The sequence below is a fragment of the Xyrauchen texanus genome, chromosome 6 (assembly GCF_025860055.1).
Source record: "Xyrauchen texanus isolate HMW12.3.18 chromosome 6, RBS_HiC_50CHRs, whole genome shotgun sequence".
NCBI lineage: Eukaryota > Metazoa > Chordata > Actinopteri > Cypriniformes > Catostomidae > Xyrauchen > Xyrauchen texanus.
This window is the reverse complement of record NC_068281.1, coordinates 6,234,612-6,252,599: the sequence shown is the minus strand read 5'-3', so window position 1 is coordinate 6,252,599 and position 17,988 is coordinate 6,234,612. Positions and strand designations below refer to the sequence as shown.

Genomic DNA, 17,988 nt, shown 5'->3' with positions numbered 1-17,988 from the left:
CCTGTAATAAGTGCACTGTAAGTCGCTTTGGATAAAAGCGTCTGCCAAATGCATAAATGTAAATGTAAATGATGACTCTAAGACGTTATTGACATTACAGGTTTATCTTCTGTTAATGTCTGATCTTCTGTAAAGCTGCTTTGAAACGATGTGTGTTGTGAAAGGCTCTATACAAATTAAAATGACTTGACGATCTACCATTTAAAATATCATATCATTTTTTTACAAAGTTACAGTTTTTTGTGACATTTAGTAAATATAGTGCTAAATAATAAGAGTTTGTTATTTTTTTTAGCAATTTAATGTTTATGTTATTTACTATATTAAATTGTGCGATATATCGGCATTGTATCATACTATCGGTAACCTGACCTCTGGATATCGGCATTGGCCATTCAAAAATCCATATCGGCCCACCACTAACTAGGAGTAAACACTGTTTCAAACTATCAAGTATTTGTTCAAGACAATATTAGACTTAGGAGTGGCTTGACTTATAGCAGACTGCATATTACGTAAACTAGGATCGGAGAAAAGATCTTAGTGTCGCAAAATTATCCTCTTTACTTTTTTGTAAAACTTTGTGGCTTCACACTAGTGTGAATGTTTAAAAACGTATACGTTTTTTTGGTTAAAAAAGTACAAGTGGATGTATAAGTGGGTAAGTTTACATAGAGTGCCAGAAAAATCCATTACCATGTGACATATCACAGTTTAATCTTAATCTCTTAGACAGCTTGTGATCTGAGTTGCACACAGAGTTGAATGTTTACCTAAGCCGCGTTCATTTGAAGTCTCTCCCACCATCTAACGGTATGCAGCGCTTATCTAAAGAACGAGTAATGAGTCTCGTCTTTGACTCCATTCATCTCTACCTCTCGCACTCAGCGTGCACTCTGGTAATTAGCTTCCACTCATTAATTATTAAACAAAGTCACAGATCTGAACCTGTCTCATTATTTAAACACCACACTCGCGACGACATTTTCTGATGACACATAAATAGGAAATGGAAAAATACAGTATATTTACATTTATGCATTTGGCAGATGCTTTTATCCAAAGCGACTTACAGAGCCCTTATTACAGGGACAATCCCCCCAGAGCAACCTGGAGTTAAGAGCCTTGCTCAAGGACACAATGGTGGTGTCTGTGGGGATCGAACCAGCATCCTTCTGATTACCAGCTTACCAGTTATGTGCATTAGACCACTACACCACCACCACTCCATATACTAGTATATACACATTTGTGTGTGTGTGTGTGTGTGTGTGTGTGTGTGTGTGTGTGTGTGTGTGTGTGTGTGTGTGTGTGTGTGTGTGTGTGTGTGTGTGTGTGTGTGTGTGTGTGTGTGTGTGTGTGTGTGTGTGTGTGTGTGTGTGTGTGTGTGTGTGTGTGTGTGTGTGTGTGTGTGTGTGTGTGTGTGTGTGTGTGTGTGTGTGTGTGTGTGTGTGTGTGTGTGTGTGTGTGTGTGTGTGTGTGTGTGTGTGTGTGTATTTATCACTTTGTGGGGACCAAATGTCCCCATAAGGATAGTAAAACCCGAAATTTTTGACCTTGTGGGGACATTTTGTCGGTCCCCATGAGGAAAACAGCTTATAAATCATACTAAACAATGTTTTATTGAAAATGTAAAAATGCAGAAAGTTTTCTGTGAGGGTTAGGTTTAGGGGTAGGGTTAGGTTTAGGGGATAGAATATAAAGTTTGTACAGTATAAAAACCATTATGTCTATGGAAAGTCCCCATAAAACATGGAAACACAACATGAGTGTGTGTGTGTGTGTGTGTGTGTGTGTGTGTGTGTGTTTTTGTGATTTACGAGGACAATTTTGTAAGTTACAAATTAGTAATTACAAGGGTATTATGCTATAAATGTGATTTATGAGGACATTTCTAGTGTCCCCATAATTCAAATCGCTTATAAATCATACTAAACAATGTTTTATTGAAAATGTAAAAATGCAGAATGTTTTCTGTGAGGGTTAGGTTTAGGGGTTGTGTTAGGTTTAGAGGATAGAATCTATAGTTTGTACAGTATAAAAGTCATTATGTCTATGGAGAGTCCTCATAATGATAGGTAGACCAACATATGTGTGTGTGTGTGTGTGTGTGTGTGTGTGTGTGTGTGTGTGTGTGTGTGTGTGTGTGTGTGTGTGTGTGTGTGTGTGTGTGTGTGTGAATAATTGGGTGAATCTCACAAATCTGTCAAGGTCGTGTTTTATCCCAAAAACAAAGGGTAAAAATTACAAACTTTATTTTGCATAAAGCAAAGTCCATTATATATATATTTTGCATTGTGACTTTATTTTTATGACAATTAACCACATCCCCCTCCCAAATTGTATTAATGTAATAATGTGAAGAATCGTTCTTTCTATCGTTCTATCTAAAATGCAATAGTTCTGTCTATCATTGTATTGTTCTGTCTTTTGTTTATTCCTACCTTATCTATCTGTCTGTCTGTCTATCTTTAAAAATCTTGTTTTTTGAAATGCTTCACTTTCAAGTGACTAGAAAGCTGTATTTACATTGCTAAATGCCTCATGTGAAGTTTGTTGTTTTGTTGTTATGTAAAGTATTAATAAACATTAGTTAGCAACAGCGGCTAACAGTGACAGTCTCTGTCCCCAGGTCCCCTCCGTCACCCCTTATTAAAGATCCCTCTCATAAAACAGACTCATAAACAGGTTTATTATTCTCATCTCCACAGCGGAGCACATTACTGAATGCACACTCTAGCAGATCTTCCAGCTGTTGTAGGAAAAGGAGTTTTTAACCCAGTATAACCCTTTTTCTCTGCATTTATATCAGTCTTGGTGGTGTCGGTATGGAAAGTTCTTAGAAGCTTGAGAATTATTGTGTGAATGCCTCCTAAAATGATATAATTTTCATTTTGCATTTCCATTTTTTTTTTTTAAATAATGGCATAAAGAGTCAAGGTCATTCATTTGAGATACATAAACCCCTTCCTGTACAAAAAAGCAGCTGATATACACCATGGTACTTCATGGTAAACATATTCATGCACCATTATATTTACACTGTTTACACTATTTTACACTGTACCTTAAAGCATAACCACGGTAAATATCATAATACATGTCCCCTAAATCATGGTCGTGCCATAGTATTATTGGTACATTTTTGTTATAGTGTTATATTTCTCTGAGCAAAAATGCAACATGGTAACCATAGTTTACACCAAAATAGCATAGTTACCACAGTTACAGTTGCAATAATACTTCTAGCCAGAATTATAATCTAAAAATGAACTGTACTGTTCATTAAATAACTATAATTTTGGTGGAAACTTTTGTAACCAGTAACTAGTAGATACCTTTTATTGTAAAGAACTTCAACTAAAAGTTGAAATAGCAAAATAGTCTGACACAGTTATTTTTTCTGTAACATGCCGCACTGGTGTACTGGGCTAAAGCACATAACTGTTAATCAGAGGGTTGCTGGTTCAATCCCCACAGCCACCACCATTGTGTCCTTGAGCAAGGCTCTTAACTCGAGGTTGCTCTGGGGGGATTGTCCCTGTAATAAGCGTCTGCCAAATGCGTAAATGATAAGCTTTTTTGTTTTCCCGAAATACAGAATAACGCTGAGTACATTTGCACAGTGTACACATTAACTGAATGTTGAAACTGATCAAACTTAAAATAGGCGGCTATGTTTACTTTTTTACGTAAGGTGCAGCGGCATCAGTTTCCATATCAGATCAATGTAAGCAGTGCAGTTATCATCTAAATCTGTAGCACTGATATCCTGTTTCTTCTCTGTAGCTGATATTCACTCTCTACCTTATTCATCAGCATGTGCCTCCTCTACCCTCAGAAAGCAGCTGACTCTATAAAAGTGTTCATGATTCATTTCCTTACTGTCTGTCCCCCCAAGACCTTGTGTGAAGTGGGCTATAAGCTCATTGACATGCAGTGTTGACACAGTGCTTCGTTCAACTGCATCACTGAATTTATAATAACACAGGTCAAACTTTATGATGTTAGCGAACAAGAAAACCTGGAGTGGTGAAAGTACTACATGTACCTGCATCTGAATCACTAACCACCCAGAATCCTTTTCAACCGAAACAAATATTGCCGCACCATGAGAGTTCTAATTGAAATATGTAAGACATTGTCATTCTTTTCAGCGCAAACACTCCTCCTGTTAGGGTTACCTTGTCTTGTTTTACCGTTGCCCCTTTGGTTTCCATTTTTGTCCCTTTTGTTTTCCGTAGTTTTCACTTTTGTCCCTTGTTTAGCTCCACTGTCTCACTAGTCTATTGTTTAATAGAACTACACTTCCCAGTATCCACCTGTCATCACTGCCATTTTGTTCATTGTTCTCACCTGTGTATCATTTGTAATCATCCTGTCCTTGTGTATTTATAACCTGGTTTTTGGTTCAGTCCTTGTCTTTCGTTGAATGTTGTTAGCCCGGTGTGTGTTCCCTGCCCGGTGTGTGTTCCCTGCCTGTGTTTTCTGTGTTATGTTTATTTCCCCATTGAGGGTTTTCCTTTGTGTTTTTTTGTGTTTCAATAAAGTAAAGCTTGCACTTAGATCCGCTCTCCTCGTCTGCCTTCGCTGTCTGCATTCGTAACAGAACGAAAGACCACAAATGGATCTAGCAGCTTACCTCATGGAACTGACCCAGGCGGAGTTGACCATCCGCGAGTTCTCCCACTTCTTTTCCGCTGTTGCCCCCCACACCGGCTTCGACGACGCATCCCTAAAGACCATCTACCAGCTCGGGCTACCAACATACCAGCTGAGGGAATTGCCGAACTCCGGAGACCTCACGTGGAGGGAATATGTGAGTTTAGTCTTGGGAGAACTCGCTGCCGGGGAACCACCTCTCTCGATCCCGGTTTCCGCCTCTGGGCTTTCCGTGCCTGCCACGGCCAACGAGCCAGCGTTGCCAGCTTCGTCCGCCCGGCGGAGGAGGAGAAGAGGAAAGGCTTCTGCTCCCCAGTCTCCGCCTGCCACGGCCAGCGAGCCAGATCCCACGCCTGCCACGGCCAGCGAGCCAGATCCCACGCCTGCCACGGCCAGCGAGCCAGAGCCCACGCCTGCCACGGCCAGCGAGCCAGAGCCCACGCCTGCCACGGCCAGCGAGCCAGAGCCCACGCCTGCCACGGCCAGCGAGCCAGAGCCCACGCCTGCCACGGCCAGCGAGCCAGAGCCCACGCCTGCCACGGCCAGCGAGCCAGAAGCCTCCGACATCAGTGAGCCAGTAGCCTCCGACGTCAGTGAGCCAGCGCCTGTAGCCTCCGAAGTCAGTGAGCCAGCGCCAGTAGCCTCCGACGTCAGTGAGCCAGCGCCAGTAGCCTCCGACGTCAGTGAGCCAGCGCCTGTAGCCTCCGACGTCAGTGAGCCAGCGCCTGTAGCCTCCGACGTCAGTGAGCCAGCGCCTGTAGCCTCCGACGTCAGTGAGCCAGCGCCTGTAGCCTCGACCGTCCCTGAGTCAGCGCCTGTGGTCTTGTCCGTCCCAGCGCCAGTAGCCATGACCGTCCAAGAGCCAGCGCCAGTAGCCATGACCGTCCAAGAGCCAGCGCCAGTAGCCATGACCGTCCAAAAGCCAGCGCCAGTGGTCGTGCCTGTCCAAGAGTCAGCTCCTCCCGAGCCTCCCGAGCTTTCCAGAGCTCCGCCTCCCGAGCTACCCGAGCTTTCCAGAGCTCCGCCATTCGTATCACCTCCTTTCTATGCAAATTAGCTTGTTATCATAAATTCTGCTTTATCCACAAAAACTCAGCACAACTGGCATGGCATAAATCTGCGCTATTACTGTCCACAGAAAGTAGGAGGTAAACAGAAATTATTGTGCTGATTTTCTGTTGATCATAACAATGGAGTTGAGCGTTATAATTGGACAGATATTCAGACGTGCGATGCAGTGGATCCCACTTTCAGCATTTTAGAGAGCATATTCGGGTGCCTGGATCGCAGGGGTGAAGTAAGGTATCAAATAAAAATGTGAATATTCGTCCAATTTAATGTAAAAATGCATTTCAAATTTTAAAAAAGTGCTCTTGGAATTTAGATGTGTGCCAGCACTGGCGATGATTTTGAAACCGTATGCACTTCAGTTTAAAATGTAATACACTTTGTAAGGGATAACAGCCAAATATGTTCTTTGTTTTATGTACATGCCTCAGATCTTGACTGTTTCACGTGCCAACGCGATTACATCACACGTGCATACTGCTGCAAAATGGAAGCGGGTGTGCTTAAATATTTAACTTTTTCGCATCAAAAGCAATCGTGTCGCTTAAGAAGACATTCATTTAACAGCTGGTGTCGTATGATTGACGTTTATGCTGACTGTCTTTGATTTTTAGAGCTTCAAAAGAGAAATCTCCAATCACTTGCATTTTAAGAACCTACTGAGCTAAGATATTTTTGTATTTTTCTTCAAATGTGTTCCGGTGAAGAAAGATAGTCATACATACCTGGGATATTATAAGGGTGAGTAAATAATGAGAGAATTTAAATTTTTTATCCCTTTAAGTGAAACATTTTAATCTATTTTCTCAGTCCAGTTGACAATCCGATGGGGAATCAGTCATGGTAGTCTGCTGTATTCTCCACAACCTAGTGTAACCGGTCCTATTCAACCCACTTCGAATGGGATTTGTACTGGGGTCTCTGGCATGGGAGGTGGGCGTGCTAACAAGGAGGCTAAAGGCTACAGCCTCTAGTGTCAGTCGCTAGTCACCTCTTGAGGCCAGTGGAGTGAGGTTTACACACTGTGACTGCACAGCTACCTTACCACCTGGCTACCATTTCACTCACTCCCATCCGGGTCACAGCGCCACTGTAACCGGTCCTACTTGACCCGCTAGTGCACCTCTTGAGGCCAGGGAGTGAGGTTTACACAATGCACAGCTACCTTACCAGCTGGCAACCGTTACACTAGCACTCAAAACCAACCTGCAATATTGGGAATTGCGCCATGCAAAATGCGTTCAGAACTAAGTTGTTGGGCATTGTTGTGGCATTTACTGATTTACATATTTCCTTTAGTGAGTTGGATACTAAAACAATGTAGACAGCATGAGAAAATAAAGCACGCTAGACTCCAAACAAACATTTTAATTAGTTACATTAACTTGAGAAGCAAAGTGACAAAAGTCTCACAACATTTTGTGATGGTTCATGCTTCATTACAAGAAAACATATTTGCCAATGGGGTAAGGAAAATAAATTTGTTTTCTCTTAAGGTTATTCCCATTATGTTTATATTTCTCATCCCTTTTGCAAATAGTTTTTCGGGAATACAGGACTTAATATCTTGTCATTTTGCTAATGAAGTAAATGTGCCTTGTTTAGGGTAAGGGTTAGGTATTAGGTTATTTGTACTTGAAAACAAGACAAAAATATTGAATAAGGATGTGATTTTTGTAGCGTATCAATTAATTCTAAGTACATTTCCACCTAAACAACGGTACTACAAAAATGACAAGAACATCCCACCCCACACCACACACAAAAAATGTTCTAGCTTTACACGTCTCTCAGGAAATTGCAAGTGTCTTAAAGGCAGCTGAAAATTTGTATTTCCTGGTCCAATCCCCATCTCTTATCCTCTATCCAATAGTGATATTGTGCTAGATTTATTGGTGGGTGTGCAATGATTTAGTCTAGATCAAAGGTTATGCGCCGCAGGGATTAAAGCCTTGCAGTTTTGTTTAGGTTAAGCATGGTCTGCTACGAATCACAAGGGGCCCTTGACTAGCGCTAATGCTAATGCTAACCTTCACAGATTAGTCAATAAACACTCTAATTAGGATGCTGAATCAATGTGTTTTAGTAGGCCATGTAAAGAGAGAGTCTGGGGTCTAATTAAAGTGCATTTTGAGGGTGGATATTATATGTTTTAAATAACAGGATGCGATATGTAAAGTAATATGCATTATATATGTTATTCATTACAGTCGGGCATACAGTATTCCCCACCGTGTACTTTGGTTGTATACAGTACTGTGTACTGGCCAATATAGTACTGTACGTCATCCAGGCATTCCATGCATACAAAATGTGCATACTTTGCACAGTGTTATATAAAGCTGAACATTCAGCTGAACATGCTCAAAACTGTGGAGATGATAGTGGACTTTAGGAGGAACACCCCAAAATTTTCCCCGATCACCATTCTGAACAGCACTGTGGCAGCAGTGTTTCATTCAGGTTCCTCGGCACTACCATCTCACAAGACCTGAAGTGGGACACCCACATTGACGCCATTGTGAAAAAGGCCCAGCAGAGGTTGTACTTCCTTTGCCAGTTGAGGATGTTCAACCGGCCATAGGCGCTGCTAATACAGTTCTAGTCAGCAGTCATTGAGCCTGTCCTCTGCACTTCAATAACTGTCTGGTTTGGTTCTGTTACAAAATCAGACATCAGAAGACTAAAAAGGACAGTTCGGACTGCTGAGCGGATTATTGGTTGCCCCCTGCCCTCCCTTCAAGAACTGTACACTTCCAGTGTGAGGAAAAGTGCTAGAAAAATCCCACTGGTGGACCCCACTCACCCAGCCCATCACCTTTTTGAACTGTTGCCTTCTGTATGGCACTAAAGAGCACTGTGTACCAACTTTTTCCCTCAGGCTATCCATCTCATGAACAGCTAACTGCCCCATTGAGCAATAATTATGTGCAATACACAGCTTAGTCTATTTATATTTATCCAACATATCCTTATATTTTCTATTCACTTTTTATTTGTATTGAATTTATTTTTTATGTGTTATTTGTGCACTGGAATCTTCTGTCACCAAGACAAATTCCTTGTATGTGTAATCATACTTGGAAATAAAGCTCTGATTCTGATTCTGAGATAGTATGATAGAATGCCATTCAAACATATCCAAAAACCAGGGTGCACCACAAGCAAATGCAGGCAGACTGAATGTTTTTGTTTACCCCGGCCGATGTCTGCCCATGTCACATTTGCAGTCATGGTTAATATCCGTAATGTGCTTATCGGGACGTTTGCAGTATCTCAGCTGCTGGTTATGGAAGTCACTATGCTGTAAATATTCTCTGCTTTATTGTATTGCCCGCACATATCCACAACGTAAAATGACAGGCTTGTTATTACAATGTGCTTTGAGAGTCCAATATTACATAAAGTATATTAAAGCAGCTTATATAACAGACACTGCAATCTAGGTTGTGAGCTGTACTGTAATATGACTTCATATATCATATCTGTGCCACATTAAACCCCATATAGAGACTCGGGACTGTCCTATTGAATACAGAGGAGCATTCATAAACGAATGCAGACTATATCTGTGTGTTATGTATCATAACAAATGTGTGAGAAAGTGGCTGTCTACTGAGATCTTCTTTTAGACTGATCAGAAAATGTTTAGTTTGTGTATGACCATTAAATGAAATACTAGGTTAATACTTATGGTACTGTATATTGCACAGTATACACTTTATACTGCCAACTATTGTATAGAAATAGTAAGGCATTATGCAATAATATATCAAACTGTAATGTGCTACATTGTTGCAACATGACCTCATCACATTGCATTTGAGTGGCATCCAGAAAATGGAAATATTGCATTTATAATTCAATACAATTTTAAGTCAGCAACATTATGCAAGTGCATAATAAGTGCACTAATAATTGCAAGTTGTGTTTACCTTCACCTGTGGCTGACCAGAAGTGTGTTGCATCAGTTGCTTGGGTGGTGTAGCCATTAGACCCAGGACCGCTCAGAATATTACAGATTATTCTTTGACTTTAAATATATATTTATAAAATAGTAAAAAAAAAAAGTCATGCATACATTCATACATTCAGCCATGATTAATTGAATCCAAGAGTGTAAGTGTCCAGTTATAAAACGGTTACTGAGATTAGAGATAAGGGATAGTTCATCCAAAAATTAAGATTCATGGTTTACACACCCTCATGGCATCACAGACTTGTATGACTTTTTTCTTCTTCTGCAGAACGTTAACCCATTTAATCCCAAATTTTTCCCAGAGATGACATATATGAGTTTGTGTGGTATTTGTAAGTATATTAAACAATCAATGTCAATAATGTAAAAAAATATTTGAAAAGTCCAAGAAAAAATGAGTTTTATCTCTGGTCACAATTGTGACCGGTGGTAGAACACAGGGAGTCTAAGTCTAACATTGAGGATGGCCTCCCTTGTCCTTTTGGTGCAGTACCAAATTTTTTCAGGAGACTTTGGGCAACTACTTGCTGAAATCCAAGGAGATCATAGTCACCATTCATGACATCTCTGTGGAACAGCCAACTGTTGACCACAGCACTGTGAAGAGTCCAGGCATAAATTGGCCACCACCACTTTTTTGATCTTATTGTGCTGTGGTAGCGGGACACCTGAAGATCATGTAGATCTACTCCTCCCATTTGCTGGTTGTAAGAGTGGATTATTTGAGGTTGCTGGAGGTAGTCATATGCCTTTCTTTCCTTGTTCCATCTCCTAACTGGTAACTCAGAGTAGACCTTTTCCACATTGCTTGCAACAGTGACCACACTGTTATCCCTCCACCTCACCAGTAGCTTTTCTCCTTCAGACAGAACTTCTGTGAAGCCCCTCTGTAACTTTTGGAATTCCTTGAATGGCACATCAAACAACTGGTTTTGCCGCATGGCCCCAGTGCACCCATATCCTCGCTTTGTCATCTCATCAATCAGGGATAATGTGGTGAAAAGGTTGTCATGCGTGAAGTTGCATCCTCCTGGAACACCAGCTTGTTCAGCCAAACCCAGCACTACACTGGGCCCATGACCTAACCCAGTCTCTGGAAGAAGGGTATGCACTCCAGCATAAGGCTCCATGTGGTAGAGGTAACCCCCTGAGGACGCCAGGCTCCAAACCTTATAGCCATAGCGGATTGGTTTTCCCTTTATGAACTGCTTGTACCCGTGGCGCCCATAGTAGGGAATCATACTCTCATCAACTGACAGCCATTTACTGCATGGCAGAATTTTGTATATGCGTTATTGAGCTCCTGGAAGATTGGCCTCACCTTAAAGAAGGGGTCATTGTTGCACTTTGTGTTGTCCACAACATGGATGGAAGCCATAATTTCATCAAATCTGTTTCTTCTCATAGCATTGGAGAAGCTGCTGTTGTGGACATCACCATCTAGTGACCAGAGCAAATGCCGTCGAGGAACAGTACAATATCCAAAGGCGAGGAGCACACCATAGAATACAAGTAGTTCATCCATGCTTAAAATAAGAGGTTTGTATTTGTTCTGAACAGAGTAGAGATTTGACATTTCTATGGTAAGATCTCTCAGAGATGGGAAGTACATTGCTAAAAACACATCCAATGGATTCGGATTTGTTGCTTTTAGACATTGTGCTGCTGTTGATTCATACACAATGTAGTCAGGCAAATTGCTTTTTGCTGGTTTTTTTAGACTTTCTGAAACACCTACTCTTGTTGTTCCTTTTAATCAGCTGAGCAGGGGTGCTTTCTGCCAAGGGCACTGATATGGTGGCAGTAGTAGCATCTGAAGATGGCAATACAAATGATGAAGCAGCTTCAAGTTGTTTTGTACGATTTCTTGTTCGGATTGTTAGTTTTGGTTGGTCGCCGCAGGCAGGTTCAGGGATGTTTTCTGCCAAGGGCACTAGCATGGTGGCAGTGGTAGCATCTGAAGATGGCAATAAATATGATGAAGCAGCTTCAAGTTTTTTTGAGAGATTTCTTGTTTGAAAATGAGTTTTGGTTGGTCCTCGCATTCAGGTTCAATTTCCTCAAAATGATCAGATCCAAACAGTTCTGCAGTAGAATTCAAAATTCTTGATGGTATGTGAGCTGAGTCACCAGTAAAATTCTTGTTTGATGCATCGCTATCACAGTCGCTTTCTATTGCATCCTTCTCTATCTTAGGGACCACTGCTATATTAAAAATTGCAGGCTCTGGATCATCAGTGTCAAGTAAATCCATAACTTGACTTAAAGTCAATCTGAAAGAGAGTTCATAAAAATAACACAGAATTACATATGGGGAACATAGACTCCCTGTGTTATACCACCGGTCACAATTGTAACCGTCTTCATTTATCTGCAGTTTGACAACAGAATAAAGCATGTATTCATTTAATTTCAATGTGTATGTATAGATAACCCTTTCATGATGATATGTGCAAAAAAATGTATGAGCTATTCAAAAAGGAACTTAGTATTCTTACCTGTTCTTTCTGAGCTTTGATGTCATCCTTCCATTAAGATGGCAGCACCAGGAAATAAATGTGTGTGGTCACATGACTAAACAAACCAATCATGTTAGACCTGCCATAAACTCATATAGACATCTTACATTTTCATTATATATGAACATGTGCTTCATAATACGAGTTACTTTTTGATTGCACACTAAAATATGCAAGGAAAAATTGTGGTCACAATTGTGACCAGTGGTATTAAATGGGCTAATGAAGATTCTTAGAAGAATATTTCAGCTCTGTTGGTCCATACAATGCAAGTGAATGGGTGCCAAAATTTCGAAAAGTATAAAAGCATAAAGTAATCCATATGACTCCAGTGGTTAAATCCACGTGTTCAGACACGATGTGATAGGTGTGGCTGAGAAACAGATCAATATTTAAGTCATTTTTATCATAAATTCTCCTCCCTGCCCAGTAGGGGGTGATATGCATGATGATGGGAGATGTGAATCACCAAAAGACTTATAATAATATATATATATATATATATATATATATATATATATATATATATATATATATATTATAATGTTTTTTGTTTTCAGTTAAATTACACTTATATCTTGGCAAAAGTCTGGCTTAGCCAATGGCGATTAATTCTCCAACGTGTAATAGCATGAAACTTGCAGTAACAATGAGATACAATGAGATATGGCAGCATATATAAATGTACATTTGGCAATGATATACATTTTTCAAAATTCTTGTATAAAGAAAAAGTATATTATGGGGGATAGGTACAGCAGAAGCACAGTGTAGTCTGATATGATTGGTCCACTATACTTACTGACATCTTGTCCATGCAACTCATTTTCCTCCTCATCTGTGATATATCACCAGACCATTTTGTTCCATCCATTATTCCTTCATTAAAAAAACAAGAACAGGGGCCTACATCTCCTTCTCTTTCGTCTTCTGCTTATCAAATACAGAGCTGTATTTGTTTCCACAGCGTTAAATCTCACCTACCACGGACCATGTAAAGAGGTCACCAGCGCAGATAGCATACACCCGACTGAGATACGACATCCTGTGTGTATTTATGGAGGCCCGAGAAGAAGTCTCAAGGGAGCTGATAGGAAAATATTGAGGTCTCCGTATTGGTGTTTGAATTCCATCCGACACTCCAGATTGTTTGTGGACAGCGGGATGTCAGTGCACGAGTCGCCGTAGTTTGTTTTATTTGTCTGACAAATGTTAATCTTTGACTGTTTGACCCGCGAGACATGTTTCTGAACTTTTCAGACTTTGGTGCTCTAAGCAAATGGTTAGAAAGGGGTCATTGTAATTATTAAGTGGGTATTTATAAAAGCAGACAAATCGGTCCCTGCCGTTTGTCAAGTGTTTATTTAGTTTTAGCTCCGGTGAGTCTGTGAGTCAAAATGATAAAACTGTCTAAATTTGAGAGTTTACATTGGATTAATCAGATGATCTTGAGTAATACCAACCTATGATTCCAACTTATCACTAATGTTATTGAACAGTTTCAAACAGTTCTTTACAAGTCTTTTTGGTTAAATGTCCAACGAGGTTTTACGCGGTGAACTACCTGGTTGTTAGAATTTTTTGCTTTGCGTTGGTGTTTATGTGTAGAACCTAACTGTCACAGCAATGCCAAACTTACTGCTTAGATTTGATGCAGAAGTAAAAATGTACCTTTATATTTACAGAAGTGTATATTAATGACAAAGTACAAATACTTTGTTACTGTACTTAAGGACAGTTTTTGAATATTTGTAATTATACAGTATTACAAATATTTCAGTTGACTTTAACATTTACTTCCCCTTTCTGGCAAACTAGCAGCAAACTTGCCACAAATTTGCCACTCATTACTTTCATATGCAAATGAACTTGTGATTTGCTGCAAATGTTTCCCAAAAGTTTGCAGCCCTTCACCAGTAGTGGTGAACCTGCAACAAACCTCTGGCAACAGTGGACAATTTGCCGCAAAGCAAAGCTCGTTTGCATCTGAAAATGATGCCAGAATATTGTAAGGGTCACTGTCTGCAGTAATACTTTTACTCTAATAAATTTATCTTGACCCTGCTCCTGGAGAGTTACCTTCCTGCAGAGTTCAGCTCCAACCCAGCTCAAACACTCCTGCCTGTAATATTCAAGTATTCCTGAAGACTTTGATCAGCTGCAAAAAGGTAACTCTCTAGGAGCAAGGTTGGCTACTTCTGCTCTAGACCCTTTTGTTTATTTTCCTACACCGCAAAACATATTACAGCTGTAAATGTAAACCTCATGCAGCTTGATAATAGTGCTGAGCGATTCTCAAATGAATCCTTTGAGTTGTATCTTTTGAACAACTTGATTCTTGATGATTAAAAAAGAATCTGAATGATTCATTTTGCAAATTGATTCACAAATCTGAATCAAAATCAGATTATTCGGATTCTGAATCTGAGTCAAAATCAGAGATGACCTTGTTGAACTTGTTGTTAATCCCTCAAGTACAATCAGATTTTTCATTTTCTAGGGTGTTGTGGCTGTTCTCCTGGGTGTTGCTTTTCACTTGCTATGGTGTTCTAAGTGGTTTTTAGTGTGTTTCTAGGGTGTTCTGAGTGGTTTCTAAGGTGTTCTGGGAGGCTGCAATGTGTTGCTTACTGGTCTGAAAGACCCTATCCATAGGTCTTTATTGTATTCTTTTCCAAGGATACAGCTCAGGCCCATCTTTCAATTTAAGTAAATGTGATTTTTTTTTCATTTGTTTTACCATCAGCAAGATAAAAGTCGTAAGTCTGATTGCTAAAAATATGAATAGCACACCTCAACACTTCAACGAAATCGCACAATTTGAGGGATAAGTTTGAATTTTTGAGCCATTTTGGAGTACCATGGCATATCATTATGGTAGTCATTCAGTACCATGTTATGTAAGTATCAAAATACCTCAATATTACCGTCATAAATCATTATATATATTATGTGGTTAGGGTATATTCAGGATCCTTTGACCAGGGGGGTGGGGGTAATTTCGAGGCACCTGCGGATTTGAATTTGGATTTCCAAAACCTAGTGAGCTGCCTCCATAAGCAGTTACATTTATATTTATGCATTTGGCAGACGCTTTTATCTAAAGCAACTTACAGTGCACTTATTACAGGGACAGTCCCCCCGGAGCAACCTGGAGTTAAGTGCCTTGCTCAAGGACACAATGGTGGTGGCTGTGGGGATCGAACCAGCAACCTTCTGATTACCAATTATGTGCTTTAGTCCACTACGCCACCACCACTCCACCACTCCAGATGGCAGCATCCTACCTGAAATGATGCCTCATAAGAGATGGATTTGGAATGCTCTACATAGGCGGCAGCTCCATGCATCTTTCAAATAGCGCTCCTCACGCGCAGCGCATGAGACTTGACTCGCAACTGATTTCAATATGCAGGTGATGCGAGAGAAACGACACAATCCTCTAATGGGCATAAATATGCACAGCACACACATTTTGGGTAAAATAGTAGGTTTTGTATCATATTAAAATGTTATTTACCAATACTTTTCAGCATTGAATGGATTATATGTGTATTTATAATCTAAATTGATCTCGCTTCGCCCTCCATTTTGGATTTATTTTCCCACCAAGCTCATCATGTTTCATTATGGCATCGCCTAACCAGGGAAGGAAACATTCAATGTTCATTATAGTTTGGCCAAACCGAGATATCTTAGAAGGCAGCATTATTAAGATACCTAACTTTTGGAACAGCCTTCACATCGGGAGCAGTCTTTGATGACTTAAAATGCTGCCTCAGGAGGATGCTCGCTAGGTTTTGGAATAGACCCAATGTGTAGAGTTTGCCTCTGCAACATTCCTGTCATTGTTCGGTGTGAAAGTTGGGGATGTCATTTGTTTTGGATGGGCATCTTAAAGGGATTTCCATTCACCGTGTAACTGACTGCTGTTTAAAGCTTTTATTTTAACTGCTGTTAGCACCATGAGCCTGCCAACAAAGATTTGGACGCTGTGTTATTCAGACCTTGTCGCTGAGTGTGTGTGAGAGAGGAAGGCAGTGAGAGAGTTTGTGAGGTGAGTTAGCAAATGTGTGTGTGTGTGTGTGTGTGTGTGTGTGTGTGTGTGTGTGTGTGTGTGTGTATTCCAGTAACAAGGAACAATTGAGGTGGTTTAACTGCCTATTAGGTTTAATTTAGAGCTATCACAAAACTTAATGTGTCTGTGGCTTGGTCACGACCTCTTTAAACCAAATTACAGACGTGTTCTGTACTAGAGGCACGTTCTGTTACACACGACCCAATGAGAGGGTACCTACCTGACCTTTGACCTTTCCTCTGGGTGCTGGGGTTAAAACTGGAGCATGATGGAGCAGATTATAGAGAGAGACGGGAGGGGAGAGAGAGATTTTGATGGCTGTGGACAAAGAATGGTTTCTTAGGAGAAATAGAGGTGCATTGAGGAGCGATGTGTGTCCACCAGTCCTGTTGCCTTTTAAGTGTACCCTTATAAAGAACCAGTAAACACCCACACATACACACACACACACACACTGTCCTGTTAAATACGGTTTGTTTTTTAATGTATATGGTTTGTATCATGGAAAACTAGACTTTCTTTGCTGTTTTGAAGTAGAACACTAGATGTTTAGTTCCAGAACTCAAAACTTCCTTCACAGTACACATGGACTGTTTATTGGAACTAAGCTGCAAAAGTGTCTCATTCTGTGATCCATGGTTGTATTGTTGTATTCAGCGCAAATTGTTTTCTGAACCAGTTGCAGTGAAATCCAGGTTTTGAAAAGAGAGATTTGGGGTTTGTTAATGGTAATGCTTAGCATTGCTAATGGTACTGCTTGCTTTAGCATGCACCACTATAGTAGTAGTACTTTATATGCTCCTTTAAAGTGGATAAATGTTTTGTGTGGATGCCTCTGTTGTGCTAATGGAGTAATAGAGTATCTCATTCTCTAATGCCTTTTAGAATCCTTTCTGGCTTATGAATTTGAACCCTCAAAAGGCTGCTATTAATTTTGTAACTTTTCACAGAAGGCATCCAAAGTTCTTTCAATTAGATTTTCGTTAACTCTCTTTCATTCACGTTCTTCCTGTCTCGAGGCATGTCTTAATTACATAATTAATTGTTTCATTTCATTTGAGTGCAAATAAATGCATTGTTCAAGGCCTTTTGAGAGCAGAGGGAGAGATAATGCAGAGGGATCTCTGTTGATGGCTAAACACTCACTCTCTGTAATAAAAACTGTTCTGCAGAACATTAGGTTTTACTGATAATATTGATCTTTTCTATATTGTCATATGGACTGTAGCCTCAGATGGCAGGACCACAGACCACCTGATGGATATGAAACACAATCATGGCAAGCTCTAATCTGATTGGCTTTACGCAATTTATGGGAGTCACAGGTTTGTATCAGTCTGCTAGGATTCTGCATTGAGTGTTTTGGAGGAAGAACTAGTCACTAAAGTTTTTGAGGTACATACTGTATCATTTAGTCTTTGAAGGATTTCTGATGTAGTTGGTATCAAATAAATGGGATATTTATAAGCACAACTGTATAAAGAGTGGTTTTAGATATATGGCATTGACATTTTCTATATTTTCTACGGAACTTCTGACTACAAAGTCTACACAGATTTGTTGGCGAGTTGTAAAGCAAGTTGTTTTTAGTTATAAATTATGTAATACAGTCAACAGGAATACATATTTCATTATCCATATGCCCTAACACAAACCCCAGCCCTAAATCTTACTGTCAGTGGAAT

At 40.2% G+C, this 17,988-nt stretch overlaps 1 protein-coding gene across 1 annotated transcript in view; it reads left to right on the top strand.

Annotated features, from left to right (window-relative positions):
• Window positions 1–17,988, top strand: part of LOC127645083 (semaphorin-6B-like) — a 151,929-nt gene that overhangs the window by 53,958 nt on the left and 79,983 nt on the right. The gene's annotated exons all lie outside the window — the stretch shown is intronic.